Here is a 20265-nt window from a genome sequence, read left to right on the forward strand (position 1 = left end):
CGAATAAATATAGTCTACCGTACTCACAGTTTCTCAGGGTCCATAGAATATCGGACGATATAGCTAACACTGAGTCCGAGATTCACGATATGGCCCTGAGATTTCAATCAAGAGGCTATGATTGGGATGAATTAATGCGTACCAAAACATTGGTTTTAAGCATGAATAGAAAAGAATTATTACAGCAGGGTAATAATACTAAAAAATCATTATTGGATCAAATTCCATTTGTACAGAGATGGTCTATAGCCAGTAAACAGGTTAAAAAACATGTGAAAAATGCCTGGCCGGTAGTGTCAACAGATAAAGATCTGCCTGCTCTTAAAGGAAAATCTCTACTATCTAGTTACACCAGGAATAGAAACCTTAAAGATTCACTAGTACATAATGACATTTCAAGCTTCAAATTAGTTCCAGCAGTAACGTTTTTAACTAAGAAGCCAGGGTGTTATAGGTGCATAGGCTGCACTACCTGTAGCTATATGGAAGTGGGCCAAGGTTTTTCACATCCGCATACAGGCAGATATATTAAAATTGATAAGATCCTAACCTGCACACATACCCATGTCATATATTTTATCCGCTGTCCTTGCGGATTATATTACGTGGGGAAAACGGTGAGACAATTTCGGGAACGCATGGCCATGCATAGGTCAGCTATTAGAGCAGCCCTAGCAGGTGAAAGTCAAGCACAACCTGTGGCAAGACACTTTGCTAAGATGAAACATAATCTTTCCTGCCTAAAATATAAAATAATAGACCAACAGCCGGAGAATATCCGAGGAGGGAATCGAGATAAGTTGTTATTACAACGGGAGGCTAGGTGGATTCATCGCCTCAACACATTGGCCCCAGGAGGCCTTAATGAGCAATTATTGTTAAATTGCTTTATTTAGACCGGCAAAAATTAATTCATGCAATTACATATGCAGTCATGTTTTTGTAAATATTTCTATAGTAAGACGGTCAGCCATAATGAGCCATATATGCTAACAATATCCGTGATTTGTAGATGCATTTTACATGATACAATGAGTTACACTGTATGTTTTGTATTGATGCGTCTCCTAGGTAACTGGGACGCTGACACGGGCGGGAGCGCGCCGCACGGTGTGTGCGTGGTGACGTCATCTTTCCCTGCCAGCGCACCGGGCCGGAGAAGACGCTACATGTGGTGGAGGGTAAGGTATAAATGTTCGTATTTTATATGTATTTCTTTGGGTCTGACGAAAGTTGGAATACAACTGAAACGTTACCGCAGAAAAAAGAGCCTGGTCTCTGCTTTATTTCTTAAGAAAAGTCCCTCTGGAGTGCCATCTGACCATACGGTATATATATATATATATATATATATAACCTTTCCAAAGGGGTGGCACTCAGCGGACTTGTTAAAAAAAGACTCCACAGACACTAAGGTCTATATATACTAGTTTCTGTGGAGTCTTTTTTTTTTACAAGTCCGCTTAGTGGCACCCATTTTGAAAGGTTATGTTGGTGTGAGAATACCCAGGAGGACACCGGAGCAAGTGTGAGTTTTTAGTGGAGAGTGCCGACGGTCAGTTCTGTTCTATGTACGTATCAATATAACTGAAACGTTAACAGCAGCCTGTCTCTGGATTCATTATTAATGTAAAGTCCTGCGCGAGTGCCGTTTATTTTTCCTCCATATACTGTATGTGTATATATATATATATATATATATATATATATAAAAAATACAGATTTAGTAAGGAATGCACTCGCCAGTCTTGTTTTTGGTGAAATAAATTTAATCTAACCTCACATCAGCGGCAAATACAGGTACAGAGTACATACCCTGCACCTGTATTTGCCGCTGATGTGAGGTTGGATTACATTTATTTTGCCTATAACAAGACTGGTGAGTGTGTTCCTTACTAAAACTGTATTATTATTATTATAGGGATCCTGCTGGATCAGGTATATCCCTGGATTTATGCACCCCAGCTGATGTGCATACAGTAATCTTGTGAGTGCAACTTCTTTATTATCAATATATATATGCTAAACATGCTAAACATTACCTGTCACTGTCTTGTCATCTTCATAGCTTCTGTTCACATTTTTGTGTTTTCATACAGTTTTCCATTACAGAGTTGGCTAGACTGGTGTCCTTATGATAAACAAAGAACCCTTTAATTTCGTAGGTTTTGCATTCCTTCTGCAAAACAAGATGCCGTACAACACAAAATCTATCAATAGAAAAATAATCCTTAGAACATACTTAATTGATTTCTTCAGTCTCACAGTGCTAAGCCCCATTAAAGAACTTTGTAAGATTTCTTTCAAAAAAGGTTTGTGACGTAAAGATCAAAGATGTTTTGGACTGACATTTTGCTTATATTAGCTTGCAGCTAGCAGCGTTTTGCTTAGAATAGCTAAAAGTTTTTCTTTCTAAGTGAAGGTCATAGAAAAGGTCAGCTGGTTACTTTCGCAAGCACTGGAATTCCATTGTTGCATTTCTTATTATAATTTCTGCAGTCTGCAGGAGCACTGTGCAATGAAGGTACAAAAATGGACCCAGTCATAATATTGCTAACATATGGGCTAAATGGGATGTAATCATGTTACTGGCGGTTGGGATCCCGCCGGTCAGTATACCGACGCCGGAATCCCGACCACTGGAAATCCCGACAGTCGGCATGTCAACTAACAGGGACTATTCCCGGTTTAGACGAAAATTTGTAAGACTCAAGATAACAAGCGCTTATTCAAATAAAAATGTATGTACTCAATAATACGTCCCTGAGGTTTGTAGATGGACTAAATCTAGACATTGCAACGTGGACAACCTTCTTTCTTCTTCTACAGAATACACTCCTCTCAGGCAGATGTTAGCATGAAAAAAAATAATGTATATATGTGTAATAAAGTTTTGATTAAAGACAAGACTCTCCTATTGCCGCACACATTCATCCAGAGAAGACAATATTCGTCCACCGAAGAGGCGCACCCCAACTCGCTTTCCAAGCGGTAGGTTTAAACCCATAAAGGTATCTTTTATCCACCACTGTGTCAGAAAACATCAATTTGATGTTGAACCCCCTTTGCCAGAAGAATACGCGTACCTCACTCACTCAAAAGAGGTTTGATAGAAGCACATAAAGGCTTCTTTTATACTTTAGTGGATGAATATAAGGCGTACCCTACTCACGGGAAAAGTGGTTTTGTTCAAACACATCTGGGTTTCTTTCGAAGACTGAATGTGTAAGTTGTTATCATCATCTCATCCCCGTACACGGTTTATCCCAGAGAGGGCACCAAACAGAATTTCAACCACAATAGGTCCACATAAAAAATATATTTCTTTATTAAAAAACGCCCCACACATTTGGGGTGTGGCACAAGACAACAAAAAATAGGCTATAAAATGTGCAGAGTCTGTACGGTGTTATAGCAGCATGACTCGTGCATCAAAACAGAATCCAAATTTGCAATCGCAAAAACAATGCAATGTTGCAAGGAAAAAAGTTTTTTAAAAAAAGGGAGATAAATGTCAGTTCATACCTAGATGGTATAATGAAAGGTCCACCCTCTCAGCTGGTCTATTCCCACTCGTGGGTGTCCACAACACCCGGCGTGCATGCCCCCTTAGCCAAAACAAAGAGCAGAGGTGTTTTTTTTTTTTATATGAAGACCACCAAGAAATACTTGGGGGTTCTTGTTTCAGCATAAATCCATCTTTCCAAAACGGCAAAAATCAGGATCTGCCTCATAGGCAATACTGCAAATTATAATGGATCTTTAACAGGGACGTGCAGTGAGGTAAATGGCTGAGCAGGCACTGGCTAGTACCAGAGCAAGATTTACACACAATATATGAGCCAAAGGGTATGGGTGTGGATCATAGAGCCGACCACACTTAGGTCGACAGTCATTTGGTCGACCACTATTGGTCGACAGTAACTAGGTCGACACCTGAAATATATTAACATGGTCATTAGGTCGACATGAGCAAGGTCGACATGGAAAAGGTCGACATGAGTTTTTGTTTTTGTTTTTTTGGTGTCATTTTCTTTGTAAAGTGACCAGAAACCCAAATTAGTGCACCATATCTCCTCCCATGGCTCTCTTCGCTCGCCATGCTTCAGGCAAGGTGCCTCGCTCTGCTACCGCTGCGCTCGGCACAGGTTACTGTTCCCAATCATAGTCCGCTTGGATATTAAAGTATGAAAACGTTAAAAAAGTGAAAAACTCATGTCGACCCTTTTCCATGTCGACCTAATGCATGTCGACCAATATTGATCGACCTAATGGCTGTCGACCTAATGAGTGTCGACCTAGAGACCGGATACCAAGGGTACTTGTGGGCGTTATACATAGGTGCACATACTGCTGGAAATTTGGGGAGCTTTGATCAGGGATGTGTGTAAAAGGTAGGCGGGTGTGGACAGTGTTGACTATAAAAATCATTAGAATAATACAAAGAAGATATTTAGAATATATTCTTTGTATTTTTCATATACTTTATATAGTCAAAACTCTGTTTTAAACGTTAGTATGACGGGAAATGCCCTGCCTCACTTGCCTCACCCCACCACACACCACTGATCTTTAACTACAGTATTGCTAAATTTTGCTGCTTTGAATAAAACTGTTACAATTTGAAGGTAAAAAGATATGGTAAACTAAAGGGCCCCATACACTAGACCAATAATGTCCAATTTCAGCCCAATTCGGGCATTCGGCCTGATATATTGGGTGAAATCGGGCATTTTCGGTGTGCTTTTCCCACGATCCGATGCGCGTTCCCACGTGCATCGGATCGGATCCCCCTAGATCCGACATATCACAAGTGCTGCACTCGTTATATGTCGGATCCCGCAGTAAATGGATGGGAAAGTAAAAGATACATCGTATGCAAAAAAAACTGCATACGATGGGGTATATTTACTAACATTCGTAATTTTCGGAAAAAGGTCAAAGTTCAATCACGAATGACATCGACAGTGTAAAATTGCAACTTTTTGAATTGATTACGACTAATTTACTAAGCTGCCGTATTTTGCCTTTTCAGGTTTTCCGATGTCGATGTCATTCGTCTTTTTTTTCTGTTTTTTACGGCAGTGATTTGCAAAACACTGCCGACTTTTTCAAAATGAATCTCGGCCGGATCTGTGTGATCCGTGCTGGGGTTCATTTTTTTTTTTTTTTAAATAAACACTGTAAAACTTTAAAAAAAATTGCGTGGGGTCCCCCCTCCTAAGCATAACCAGCCTCGGGCTCTTTGAGCCGATCCTGGTTGCAGAAATATGGGGAAAAATTGACAGGGGTTCCCCCATATTTAAGCAACCAGCATCGGGCTCTGCGCCTGGTCCTGGTTCCAAAAATACGGGGGACAAAAAGAGTAGGGGTCCCCCGTATTTTTAAAACCAGCACCGGGCTCCACTAGCTGGACAGATAATGCCACAGCCGGGGGTCACTTTTATATAGTGCCCTGCGGCCGTGGCATCAAATATCAAACTAGTCACCCCTGGCCGGGGTACCCTGGGGGAGTGGGGACCCCATCAATCAAGGGGTCCCCCCCCAGCCACCCAAGGGCCAGGGGTGAAGCCCGAGGCTGTCCCCCCCATCCAATTGGCTGCGGATGGGGGGCTGATAGCCTTTTGTGAAAATGAAAAGATATTGTTTTTAGTAGCAGTACTACAAGGCCCAGCAAGCCTCCCCCGCATGCTGGTACTTGGAGAACCACAAGTACCAGCATGCGGCGGAAAAAACGGGCCCGCTGGTACCTGTAGTAGTACTACTACTAAAAAAATACCCAAAAAAAGACAAGACACACACACCTTGAAAGTAAAGATTTATTACATACATCCACACAAACATACATACATACTTACCTTATGTTCACACGCAGGTCGGTCCTCTTCTCCAGTAGAATCCAAGGGGTACCTGTTGAATAAATTATACTCACCAGCTCCAGGGTCCCAGGCTCCTCGTAGCATCCATTTCTAATCCACGTACTTGAATAAAATAAAAAAACGGACACCCGAGCCACGCACTGAAAGGGGACCCATGTTTGCACATGGGCCCCCTTTCCACGAATGCCAGAAACCCACTCTGACTTCTGTCTAAGTGGGTTTCTTCAGCCAATCAGGGAGCGCCACGTTGTAGCACCCTCCTGATCGGCTGTGTGCTCCTGTACTGTCTGACAGGCAGCACGCGGCAGTGTTACAATGTAGCGCCTATGCGCTCCATTGTAACCAATGGTGGGAACTTTCTGCTCAGCGGTGAGGTCAGCATGCGGGGGAGGCTTGCTGGGCCTTGTAGTACTGCTACTAAAAACAATATCTTTTCATTTTCACAAAAGGCTATCAGCCCCCCATCCGCAGCCAATTGGATGGGGGGGACAGCCTCGGGCTTCACCCCTGGCCCTTGGGTGGCTGGGGGGGGGACCCCTTGATTGAAGGGGTCCCCACTCCCCCAGGGTACCCCGGCCAGGGGTGACTAGTTGGATATTTGATGCCACGGCCGCAGGGCACTATATAAAAGTGACCCCCGGCTGTGGCATTATCTGTCCAGCTAGTGGAGCCCGGTGCTGGTTTTAAAAATACGGGGGACCCCTACTCTTTTTGTCCCCCGTATTTTTGGAACCAGGACCAGGCGCAGAGCCCGATGCTGGTTGCTTAAATATGGGGGAACCCCTGTCAATTTTTTCCTCATATTTCTGCAACCAGGATCGGCTCAAAGAGCCCGAGGCTGGTTATGCTTAGGAGGGGGGAACCCACGCAATTTTTTTTAAGAAAATAACCACTTTCCCACCCCTTCCCACTGATATACATGCACGGATCTCATGGATCCCTGCATGCCTATACAATCACGGATTAAAAAAGCAGGTCTGGTTTTTTTTAGCACTTTTTTACGAGTTGTAATTTTTCACGGCAGTGTTTTATTTTTTTTTGCTTTGCACTTCTTAGTAAATGACCGAGATTCATACTTAAACAGCCGCGTTTTGACCGATGGTGTATTCATTCGTAATTATTTTCATGGACTACCCAAAAAATACGAATGCCCTCATCACTGCAGTGATTTGAGTTTAGTAAATTCCCGAGATGACACTTTGAAGAAAAAACGGCATCTCGGTCAAAATCGGGACCTTAGTAAATATACCCCGATATATCTAATACTATCCTGCCAACGGGGAGGCTGCCGGGAGGTTGGAGGAAAATCTTATATGACATGACGGACCGTCATGTCGTATGAGTGTATGGGGCCCTTTAGGCATACAATTTGAAAGCTAGCAAACCTACTAAATTCTTTACTCATCTCTTTATTTCTTAGTGGTCTATCGTATAAGGTGCAAGTTGAGTCCTGTAAGCCATTCTCACTGTGAACTTGCTCTGTGAATTTCGAGGGTTATTCAGTTTTTTTTGTAAAACCATGTTGCACTGCAGGTGAGGTGGGTTATATATTGTATCTGTGCTAGATCCTATGTAATCTGTGCATGGTAAATACTGGCTGCTTCATTTCTTCACTGCAATTTAGATTTCAGTTTGAACACACCCCATCCAAATCCAAATCTTTTTGCACATGTTACATCTGCCCCATCTGAAGCATGGTTTTGCCCACAACTAGCCATCCGTAGCTGCCACTCTACGGAGCAAAAGTAGGCAGTCTGGGTGACCGATGATGCAACGCTCGCTGAATTGTGTCATCTTGACCCCGCCCTCTGCTTAACAATACTGCTAATCGTGGAGGATAATGAGGGGTGTGTATAGTACAAATGCTATTCTCCAATAGGGAAAAGGAAACAACATATTTAACAGAGGGCTTGGCACATGGGCTTTATTGCAAAGAATATCAGATCTCTATTTCATATTGTGTGAATTATTAGAACTTTAATAATTTTTTCCTGGATACTGTTAAATAACCATGCATAGCATTTTCAAGAAACAGTTCTGAAAATGATAATAACAGGTTTATTATTCAGTTCATCATGCAGGTAAGACCTTCTTGTAAAAACACTGGTTAGGTGGCCCTCCTTCCCTTTAAGACTCTGATTAGGCCCATATTTCTGGCCATAGATTGATATATCTTTTTTTTAAATTTAACCATGGAGAGCATTGTTCTTTTGTTGTACTGCAATAATAATACAATAGCCAGAATGTAGTAAGCTGCAGATTTGCGGCAATTTGTGAAGTCTTTGGCCTCCCACCATCACAGGCAGATTACTGTTAACAGCAAAACTGGGGGTAAAAAAGTGTGGGGTCCCCTGAGAATGCTGCTACCAAAAACTAGAATATTAATGTCTGAGCTAAGGACATCCTAACAGGAGGAAATAATGGGCAACTCCTCAACTTGGGCTTTGTAGATGGCTTCAGAAAAAAAAGTATATGAGGCCCAAGGCGCTAGTCAGTTTAGCAGCCGCCCATGAGAAGAGGACCATCAAATCAACTATATACCCAGTGTTTTTCGTGATATCTTTAGAAGGTTTGATAAATGTCCCCTCAAATCCCAAAAGGAAGGCCCACTATATTCCATGTATCATCCCTGAAACAGATGAGACATTAAATCGTCATTGCTATATTGCAACTGGTATACAATGTAGATCAAGGGGTCCACTTCTCCACTCTTCTCTCTGCTTGATACAGCAACCCACTAATTCTTTAATATAATAATATAGATATCGTTCTGTTGTAGCTACTGTACAATACAGAGCTCATTATCTGGTTCCTTAATACATTACAGTTCCTATTTCAGATCTCTGGTAGCTAATGAATAATATAGACTCTATTTGTTAGTGTCTAATGTCTACTCATGGATAGAATATTTTCTGTAGTGGATATAGCCAAGTGCAGAGTATTAGTGTACAGTAAAGGCCACTTACACTGGTGGCTACTGTAGTTGTCATACAGAAGAATGTGTTTAGTTAGTGAGGGATTTGTAGTGGCAGTCTCCCAGACATGGAGTTTTAAGGGCCCCATACACTAGAACGATAATGCCCGATTTCATCCAATTTTGGCCATTCGGGACGATATATCGAATGAAATCGGGCATTTCGGATGTGTTTTACATCCAATCCGATGTGTGTTCCTGTGAGCTTTGGATCGGATCCCCTAGATTGAAAGTGCTGCACTCATGATATGTCGGACCCCGCAGGCATGGCTGTGTCAACGTCCGGGGTCTTTCCGGAATGCTGGGGCCGCAGGGCGGACTTCACGGGCGGCCGGGCAGCGGCGGTGGAGGGCTGCGGCGCTGGGTTCAAGGGTACAGGCAGCAGTAATGGCGTTGAGGGGGTCCGCTCATGGCGGCGGGACGCCGCTGCAGCAGCTCGCTCTCGCTAAGCCGTTGCCTAGGAGACCAGGGGCAGTGAGCAGCATGTTGTCAGAAAAGGTCTGCATTACTGGGCGCCGCCATGTTGGAGACCAAGTTTCTGACATAATTCCTGTTCCTAGTTTTCCAGCCAATCCAGGGAGACTTCTTCCTATAAAAGGGGGCTGGTTTAGTACAGGGATGCCAGTGCTTCAAGTTACAACCCTGCTGTAGGTGCTTTAGCCTGTGCTCCCAGGATTCCTGCTGTATTCTGGTACTTCTAACCCTGCTTTGCCAGTTCTCAGTTGCTGCTGCAGTTTTCCCATTCCTAGCCTGCTGCTGCCCGTGGAGACGCTCTTGGAAAACGCGATTCAGTAAGACCCTTTGGGCACGGATGACCCCGGGTCTCTTGCCTTGTCCTCCAAGCCACAGTCCGCAGATTCTTGCTTCCAGCCAAGTCCTTGAACCACCATTCACAGTCCTCAGCTCGTTATCTCCAGCTTCATCTTTCAAGCCACAGTCTACAGTTCTCAGTCTCCAGTCACGACCCAAACTACCGTCCACAGTTCTCAGCTCCTCTACCGCAGTTTCATCTCATAAGTCGCAGTCCACAGTTCTTGTCTTCAGCCTTGTTTTACTCTCACCCACAGTTCCACAGTTCTTTGTCTACGACCACGTTCTCAAGTCACCGTTCATCAACCTCAGTTTTCTACCTCTGCTCTGTACATAATAAATACTTTTCATTGACTCTCAAACTCCGCCTACATCCTTCATTGCTCTGTATCCCATGCAAAGGAACTATATCCAACCCCCTAATTTTGTTCTTCCCCAGCCTGCTACCTCCTTGGGCAAGTCTCAACTGCCGGATCCCCAAACTTTGCTAGACGTGACAGGTTGGGATCGCACAAGATACATTGTATGCAAAAGGACAGCATACGATGTATCTTATGCGATCCTATCCCCCCGGGAAGCTGCCGGGGTGATCGCCTGCGACATGATGGTCCGACATGTCACAGTAGTGAAGGGGGCCCTTTACAGACAACTTGGTGTTCAACAGGGACTGCGACAACTTCATTGTTAACTTCAGTTCCAAAAGCCTGCAGGTCACAGCCCTCTAATTGCCCTTTTACGTGACTAAGGCTGGGAACACACCTGGCAGATATACCTGCCAACCCAACATCGTGCCAACCGAGCAGCAGAATCAGGTAAGCATATACACTAACAAATCACATCAAACATTGGTGGTCATTCCGAGTTGTTCGCTCGCTAGCTGCTTTTAGCAGAAATGCACGCGCTAGGCCGCCGCCCTCTGGGAGTGTATCTTAGCTTAGTAGAATAGCGAACGAAAGATTAACAGAACTGCTACTAAATAATTCCTTGCAGTTTCTGAGTAGCTCCAGACCTACTCCTAGATTGCGATCAGCTCGGTCCATTTAGTTCCTGGTTTGACGTCACAAACACGCCCTGCGTTCGGCCAGCCACTCCCCCGTTTCTCCAGCCACTCCTGCGTTTTTACCTGGCACGCCTGCGTTTTTTTAGCATACTCCCTGAAAACACCATGTTGCCGCCCAGAAACACCCACTTCCTGTCAATCACACTACGATCACTCGAGCATTGAAAAAACGTTGCTCGAGCTTGAGTAAATCTACTAAGTTTTGTGTTAAATAACTAAGCGCATGCACGCTGCATACCATGCGCATGCGCATTTTCCACCTAATCGCTCCGTTGTGAAAAACGGCAACGAGCGAACAACTCGGAATGACCACCATTGTTTGTTTACACCCGCAGACCTGATAACTTGTACAGCTGAGATATTGCCCAATGTGTACCCAGCATAACTGGGATAGTGGAAGAGACTGACAGACATGGTACAGAATCATGATCCAAGAGAATGGACAGGTGAGCTGAAGGTTGAACTCATTAGCAATGGTTCATAAACAAGGAGACAAGTAAACAAGTCAGGTTTGCAGGCAGAGATGCAATAGACAGGATTGAGGAGGATCTGGTGCACAGGAATACTACATACAGTAGACAGGAAAGCTGGTAGAAGATGAAACTACCTAATACATCTTTTAGTGAAAATGGGATACGTAAAATTCCATTTAAGCTTTGCTCCCCCATGATGTTATATGTCAGCTGACTAATTCCATAAGTTACAGCCTCTAACTGCTTATATGAAATTTTGTGTAGTAATTACCTATACATTTAAAAGCTGGGCTATAGAAATACAAGGCAGCAGTATCTGTTGGGTGCTGTAGTCAAATGCCTGCGGATGATAAGAAGTAAAGAGTCACATCACAGTCCCTTCCAGGTATGAGTATCGTTAATAATAACTCCTGAATAACTCCAGCTGCAATGTAAACATTCTAATAACACTTTGAACTGAGCACTTCGAATCTGAGCAAGTTTAGGTAAAAGACATTCATAAATGTGTAGCACACATCAGAAATGCCAAAATGATAAATGTATTAACTGTGAGAAAGTAACTGAAAATTAATAATGTATTAAATACAGGTTGAGTATCCCATATCCAAATATTCCGAAATACGGAATATTCTGAAATACGGACTTTTTTGAGTGAGAATGAGATAGTGAAACCTTTGTTTTTGATGGCTCAATGTATACAAACTTTGTTTAATACACAAAGTTATTAAAAATATTGTATTAAATGACCTTCAGGCTTTGTGTATAAGGTGTATATGAAACATACATGAATTGTGTGAATGTACACACACTTTGTTTAATGCACAAAGTTATAAAAAATATTGGCTAAAATTACCTTCAGGCTGTGTGTATAAGGTGTATATGTAACATAAATGCATTCTGTGCTTAGACTTAGGTCCCATCGCCATGATATCTCATTATGGTATGCAGTTATTCCAAAATACGGAAAAATCCGATATCCAAAGTACCTCTGGTCCCAAGCATTTTGGAAAAGGGATACTCAACCTGTACAAATAAAAATACCCCACCTAATGGTTTGATCAGAAAGAAATTATAATCTTTCTATCGAAATAATCTGGTTACAAAAATGTATATTATTAACATCAAGTAACAATGGAATTTGCTGCGCTATATAAAAAGACTGTTAATAAATAAATAAATAACACAAATTAATGAATTATTTAGAAACATATTAGAAGAATATTAACACAAAATGTGTTAATATTTGTAAAGAAGGCACAATTAGCAGCACAACAATAGTCAAGTCAAACGTTTTCGATTGAGTGTTGATGTTTGAACAGGTTATGGGCCTAATTCAGACCTGATGGCAAAAGCAAAATCTTTCTCTTATGGGCAAAACCATGGGGGTCATTCAGATCTAATCGCTGCTGTGCGTTTTCGCACAGCGGGCAATCAGATCTGAAGTGTGCATGAGTATGCACCGCACTGTGCCTGCGCGTCGCATGGCTGCAACGGGCATCAGCGTCCTGCGACGGAATGGTGCGTTTGCAAGGAGATTGACAGGAAGAGGCCGTTTGTTGGTGGCAACTGACCGTTTACAGGAGTGTTTGGAAAAACACAGGCGGGATCACGCATTTTCAGGGAGGGTCTCTGACGTCAGCTCCAACCCCGATTAGCCTGCTCTCATCGCACTGGAAGAGTAAGTCCTGGGCTGCACAAAATTAGCTTGTGATTGTGTGCTCAGCAATCAGATCTGAATGACCCCTCATGTGCACTGCAGGAGGTGCAGATATAACATGTGCAGGGACATTTAGATTTGGGTGGGTTATATTGTTTCTGTGCAGGGTAAATACTAGCTGCTTTATTATAACACTGCAATTTAGATTTCAGTTTGAGCACACCCCACCCAAATCTAACTCTCTCTGCACATGTTATATCTGCCCCACCTGCACTGCACATGGTTCTGCCCATTAGAGAAAAATTTTGCTGCTGCAATCAGGTCTGAAATAGGCCTTATGTTCAAATCTCAAACTAGTTTGATGAATCGATTTGAAAGTTTGAAAATTTGAATTTGAAAGTTTTTTGTGAATGGTAAACAGTAAACCTGAAATGCTAAAGCTGACTCTCAAATGGCCAACTTCAAACAGTGTAGTGTTCTCAGTTTGATTTCAAATAAAAACTAAAATAAAAATTAATGAATTATAAATTGAATATACAGTAAATAGTTGTTTAAAAAAAAAAAGTAAAAATAATCTCTAATCTTAAATTCAACGTGTAAAATGAACATTGGATGGAAATGAGCACCTCAGGAAATGACTATAAAGGCAAGCATTTAACACTGATCAGAAGGTGTAAGGAAAAAAAACGTCCATTAGTCCAAATGAGGCCTGCAAAGTCATTTTTAATAATATTGAAACAAAAAATATAAATATTATATATTGTTTTTATTGCTATTATTGTTCTATTGCTTATTAGTAATTTACTATAAGTACTATTTTTGTTTTTTAATTTTTTTAAGCAGTTTCATTTTTCAGTTATTTCTGATTATTTAATCGCTATACTTTATTTACCTTTCCTTGTTTTTTTATCTCATAATTATTTATGTAGAGTTAATTTTACTGGTTCATTATACAGTATTTGGCTATTTATCATTTTATCATTTATCACTTTATTGAATAAACAATCAGCCATTATATTTACTACTGGTATCATTCCTTTATCTTTTCCATCTAGTTCATATTTGCTCATTGCTATTTGCAGTTCCTTTATACCATCCCTTTCCCATTTTGTGCCATCTACCATATTTTTTATTTGACTCTTCCTCCCCATTTATAGTCCACTTAAGCACAAAATAAATACAAAACCTATATCCGTTACGTCACAGGTAATTACCTATAATAAAACCGTTTTGTTCAATACAGCTGTTTTAACAATAATAAGTAATCATTTCCTGTTACACTACTCCAAATTGTACTTTTTACTACTTGTTAACATTTTTGTTTGGCCACTAATCTCATCTTCTCTTTATCCTTCTTTTACTCCAACAACTGAAATGTGCATAACTTTGCATTGCCTGTACTGTGCATGCTTACTACCAAAGCAAGAACAGTGCACATAGACGCAAGATGCGCTATGCAAATGACCATATGTTCAACTCTAGCATCAGCCTCATGGTTTTCTAAAACACATCTGTATAGAAATATACTACTCGGTACAGTACATTAGATTGTACTGTAGATTGTAAGCGTCCTATCTATATGTCTGTCTGTTACTCGGTTTGTTCTATCACTGTTTTCCAATTGTAAAGTGGAATGGAATATGCTGTATTACAGAAGAAACTGTTAATAAATAAATTAATAAATTAATTAATTCATAATAATAATAATAATAATAATAATAATAATAATAATAAATTTACATAACATTTATCTGGAGGGACAAAAATACATCTAGACTACTGAGGAGTTATCTTTGTATCACTGTATCTTTGCATATAATAAATTGTCAACCAGCATTCTTAAACTCTGGATTTTGCAGACGCCTTAGAGACTTTAGAGACATACTGTATAGGCTCTCAAATCAAATTAATTGCAGCCATATCAAATATATAGTTCAGTCTACTTTTCTGATGTTAGAATCAAAACACTCTAATAAATTGAAACAATGTATCTGTGAGGAGGAATCAGTATGATATGCCGACACTTAGGATCCTGGTGTTCAGAAGACCGACGCTGGGATCCCGAAGTTTGCAATGCCGAAAAATAAGAATTTACTTACCGATAATTCTATTTCTCGGAGTCCGTAGTGGATGCTGGGGTTCCTGAAAGGACCATGGGGAATAGCGGCTCCGCAGGAGACAGGGCACAAAAAGTAAAGCTTTAGGATCAGGTGGTGTGCACTGGCTCCTCCCCCTATGACCCTCCTCCAAGCCTCAGTTAGGTACTGTGCCCGGACGAGCGTACACAATAAGGAAGGATTTATGAATCCCGGGTAAGACTCATACCAGCCACACCAATCACACTGTACAACCTGTGATCTGAACCCAGTTAACAGTATGATAACAGCGGAGCCTCTGAAAAGATGGCTCACAACAATAATAACCCGATTTTTGTAACTATGTACAAGTAATGCAGACAATCCGCACTTGGGATGGGCGCCCAGCATCCACTACGGACTCCGAGAAATAGAATTATCGGTAAGTAAATTCTTATTTTCTCTATCGTCCTAGTGGATGCTGGGGTTCCTGAAAGGACCATGGGGATAATACCAAAGCTCCCAAACGGGCGGGAGAGTGCGGATGACTCTGCAGCACCGAATGAGAGAACTCCAGGTCCTCCTTAGCCAGGGTATCAAATTTGTAGGATTTTACAAACGTGTTTGCCCCTGACTAAATAGCCGCTCGGCAAAGTTGTAAAGCCGAGACCCCTCGGGCAGCCGCCCAAGATGAGCCCACCTTCCTTGTGGAATGGGCATTTACATATTTTGGCTGTGGCAGGCCTGCCACAGAATGTGCAAGCTGAATTGTATTACACATCCAACTAGCAATAGTCTGCTTAGAAGCAAGAGCACCCAGTTTTTTGGGTGCATACAGGATAACAGCAAGTCAGTTTTCCTGACTCCAGCCGTCCTGGAAACATATTTTCAGGGCCCTGACAACATCTAGCAACTTGGAGTCCTCCAAGTCCCTAGTAGGTGCAAGGCACCACAATAAGCTGGTTCAGGTGAAACACTGACACCACCTTAGGGAGAGAACTGGGGACGAGTTCGCAGCTCTGCCCTGTCCGAATGGACAAACAGATATGGCTTTTTTGAGAAAAAAACCACCAATTTGACACTCGCCTGGTCCAGGCCAGGGCCAAGAGCATGGTCACTTTTCATGTGAGATGCTTCAAATCCACAGATTTGACTGGTTTTAAACCAATGTGTTTTGAGGAATCCCAGAACTACGTTGAGATCCCACAGTGCCACTGGAGGCACAAAAGGGGGTTGTATATGCAATACTCCCTTGACAAACTTCTGGACTTCAGGAACTGAAGCCAATTCTTTCTGGAAGAAAAATCGACAGGGCCGAAATTTGAACCTTAATGGACCCCAATTTGAGGCCCATAGACACTCCTGTTTGCAAGAAATGCAGGAATCGACCGAGTTGAAATTTCTTCGTGGGGCCTTCCTGGCCTCACACCACGCAACATATTTTCGCCACATGTGGTGATAATGTTGTGCGGTCACCTCCTTTCTGGCTTTGACCAGGGTAGGAATGACCTCTTCCTGAATGCCTTTTCCCTTAGGATCCAGCGTTCCACCGCCATGCCGTCAAACGCAGCTGCGGTAAATCTTGGAACAGACATGGTACTTGTTGAAACAAGTCCCTACTTAGCGGCAGAGACCATAAGTCCTCTGTGAGCATCTCTTGAAGTTCCGGGTACCAAGTCCTTCTTGGCCAATCCGGAGCCATGAGTATAGTTCTTACTCCTCTACGTCTTATAATTCTCAGTACCTTAGGTATGAAAAGCAGAGGATGGAACACATACACCGACTGGTACACCCACGGTGTTACCAGAACGTCCACAGCTATTGCCTGAGGGTCTCTTAACCTGGCGCAATACCTGTCCCGTTTTTTGTTCAGACGGGACGCCATCATGTCCACCTTTGGTAATTCCCAACGGTTTACAATTATGTGGAAAACTTCCCCATGAAGTTCCCACTCTGCCGGGTGGAGGTCGTGCCTACTGAGGAAGTCTGCTTCCCAGTTTCCATTCCCGGAATGAAACACTGCTGACAGTGCTATCACATGATTTTCCGCCCAGCGAAAAGTCCTTGCAGTTTTTGCCACTGCCCTCCTGCTTCTTGTGCCGCCCTGTCTATTTACGTGGGCGACTGCCGTGATGTTTTATCCCACTGGATCAATACCGGCTGACCTTGAAGCAGAGGTCTTGCTAAGCTTAGAGCATTATAAATTTACCCTTAGCTATATTTATGTGGAGAAAAATCTCCAGACTTGATCACACTCCCTGGAAATTTTTTCCTTGTGTGACTGCTCCCCAGCCTCTCGGGCTGGCCTCCGTGGTCACCAACATCCAAAACTGAATGCCGAATCTGCGGCCCTCTAGAAGATGAGCACTCTGTAACCACCACAGGAGAGACACCCTTGTCCTTGGATATAGGGTTATCCGCTGATGCATCTGAAGATGCGATCCGGACCATTTGTCCAGCAGATCCCACTGAAAAGTTCTTGCATGAAATCTGCCGACTGGAATTGCTTCGAAGGAAGTCACCATTTTTTTTACCATGGCCCTTGTGCAATGATGCACTGATTTTAGGAGGTTCCTGACTACCTCGGATAACTCCCTGGCTTTCTCTTCCGGGAGAAACACCTTTTTCTGGACTGTGTCCAGAATCATCCCTAAGCACAGGAGACTTGTTGTCGGGATCAGCTGCGATTTTGGAATATTTAGAATCCACCCCTGCTGTTGTAACAGTATCCGAGATAGTGCTACTCCGACCTCCAACTGTTTCCTGGACTTTGCCCTTATCAGGAGATCGTCCAAGTAAGGGATAATTAAGACGCCTTTTCTTCGAAGAAGAACCATCATTTCGGCCATTACCTTGGTAAAGACCCGGGGTGCCGTAGACAATCCAAACGGCAGCGTCAGAAACTGATAGTGACAGTTCTGTACCACGAACCTGAGGTACCCTTAGTGATAAGGGCAAATTTGGGACATGGAGGTAAGCATCCCTGATGTCTCGGGACACCAGATAGTCCCCTTCTTCCCGGTTCGTTATCACTGCTCTGAGTGACTCCATCTTGATTTGAACCTTTGTAAGTGTTCAAAATTTTTTTAGATTTAGAATAGGTCTCACCTAGCCTTCTGGCTTCAGTACCACAATATAGTGTGGAATAATACCCCTTTTCTTGTTGTAGGAGGGGTAATTTAATTATCACCTGCTGGGAATACAGCTCGTGAATTTTTTCCCATACTGCCTCCTTGTCGGAGGGAGACCTTGGTAAAGCAGACTTCAGGAGCCTGCGCAGGGGAAACGTCTCGACATTCCAAACTGTACCCCTGGAATACTACTTGTAGGATCCAGGGGTCCTGTACGGTCTCAGCGTCATGCTGAGAGCTTGTCAGAAGCGGTGGAACGCTTCTGTTCCTGGGAATGGGCTGCCTGCTGCAGTCTTCTTCCCTTTCCTCTATCCCTGGGCAGATATGACTCTTATAGGGACGAAAGGACTGAAGCTGAAAAGACGGTGTCTTTTTCTGCAGAGATGTGACTTAGGGTAAAAACGGTGGATTTTCCAGCAGTTGCCCTGGCCACCAGGTCCGATGGACCGACCCCAAATAACTCCTCTTCCTTTATACGGCAATACACCTTTGTGCCGTTTGGAATCTGCATCACCTGACCACTGTCGTGTCCATAAACATCTTCTGGCAGATATGGACATCGCACTTACTCTTGATGCCAGAGTGCAAATATCCCTCTGTGCATCTCGCATATATAGAAATACATCCTTTAAATGCTCTATAGTCAATAAAATACTGTCCCTGTCAAGGGTATCAATATTTTTAGTCAGGGAATCCGACCAAGCCACCCCAGCTCTGCACATCCAGGCTGAGGCGATCGCTGGTCGCAGTATAACACCAGTATGTGTGTATATACTTTTTATGATATTTTTCCAGCCTCCTGTCAGCTGGCTCCTTGAGGACGGCCCTATCTATAGACGGTACCGCCACTTGTTCTGATAAGCGTGTGAGCGCCTTATCCACCCTAAGGGGTGTTTCCCAACGCGCCCTAACTTCTGGCGGGAAAGGGTATACCGCCCATATTTTCTATCGGGGGGAACCCACGCATCATCACACACTTCATTTAATTTATCTGATTCAGGAAAAACTACGGTAGTTTTTTCACATCCCACATAATACCCTCTTTTGTGGTACTTGTAGTATCAGAAATATGTAACACCTCCTTCATTGCCCTTAACGTGTGGCCCTAATAAGGAATACGTTTGTTTATTCACCGTCGACACTGGATTCAGTGTCCGTGTCTGTGTCGACCGACTAAAGTAAACGGGCGTTTTAAAACCCCTGACGGTGTTTCTGAGACGTCTGGACCGGTACTAATTGTTTGTCGGCCGTCTCATGTCGTCAACCGACCTTGCAGCGTGTTGACATTATCACGTAATTCCCTAAATAAGCCATCCATTCCGGTGTCGACTCCCTAGAGAGTGACATCACCATTACAGGCAATTGCTCCGCCTCCTCACCAACATCGTCCTCATACATGTCGACACACACGTACCGACACACAGCACACACACAGGGAATGCTCTGATAGAGGACAGGACCCACTAGCCCTTTGGAGAGACAGAGGGAGAGTTTGCCAGCACACACCAAAAACGCTATAATTATATAGGGACAACCTTATATAAGTGTTTTCCCTTATAGCATCTTTTATATATTTCTAACGCCAAATTAGTGCCCCCCCTCTCTGTTTTAACCCTGTTTCTGTAGTGCAGTGCAGGGGAGAGCCTGGGAGCCTTCCCTCCAGCCTTTCTGTGAGGGAAAATGGCGCTGTGTGCTGAGGAGATAGGCCCCGCCCCTTTTTCGGCGGCCTCGTCTCCCGCTCTTAACGGATTCTGGCAGGGGTTAAATATCTCCATATAGCCCCCGGAGGCTATATGTGAGGTATTTTTAGCCAAAAAAGGTTTTCATTTGCCTCCCAGGGCGCCCCCCTCCCAGCGCCCTGCACCCTCAGTGACTGCCGTGTGAAGTGTGCTGAGAGGAAAATGGCGCACAGCTGCAGTGCTGTGCGCTACCTTAAGAAGACTGAGGAGTCTTCTGCCGCCGATTCTGGACCTCTTCTCGTTTCAGCATCTGCAAGGGGGCCGGCGGCGAGGCTCCGGTGACCATCCAGGCTGTACCTGTGATCGTCCCTCTGGAGCTAATGTCCAGTAGCCAAGAAGCCAATCCATCCTGCACGCAGGTGAGTTCACTTCTTCTCCCCTAAGTCCCTCGTTGCAGTGATCCTGTTGCCAGCAGGACTCACTGTAAAATAAAAAACCTAAGCTAAACTTTTCTAAGCAGCTCTTTA

General features: G+C 43.3%; 1 long non-coding RNA gene across 1 annotated transcript in view; it reads right to left on the reverse strand.

The window, feature by feature from the left end:
• The window catches only part of LOC134942936 (uncharacterized), a 189497-nt gene that overhangs the window by 112561 nt on the left and 56671 nt on the right, over window positions 1-20265 (reverse strand). The window contains exons 2-3 of the long non-coding RNA XR_010181423.1: window positions 11468-11536; window positions 2043-2179 (exon numbers count right to left, since the gene is read on the reverse strand). This is a non-coding gene — a long non-coding RNA (uncharacterized LOC134942936). The remainder of the gene's footprint in view (window positions 1-2042; window positions 2180-11467; window positions 11537-20265) is intronic.

Source organism: Pseudophryne corroboree, chromosome 1 (genome assembly GCF_028390025.1).
Source record: "Pseudophryne corroboree isolate aPseCor3 chromosome 1, aPseCor3.hap2, whole genome shotgun sequence".
Taxonomy (NCBI): domain Eukaryota; kingdom Metazoa; phylum Chordata; class Amphibia; order Anura; family Myobatrachidae; genus Pseudophryne; species Pseudophryne corroboree.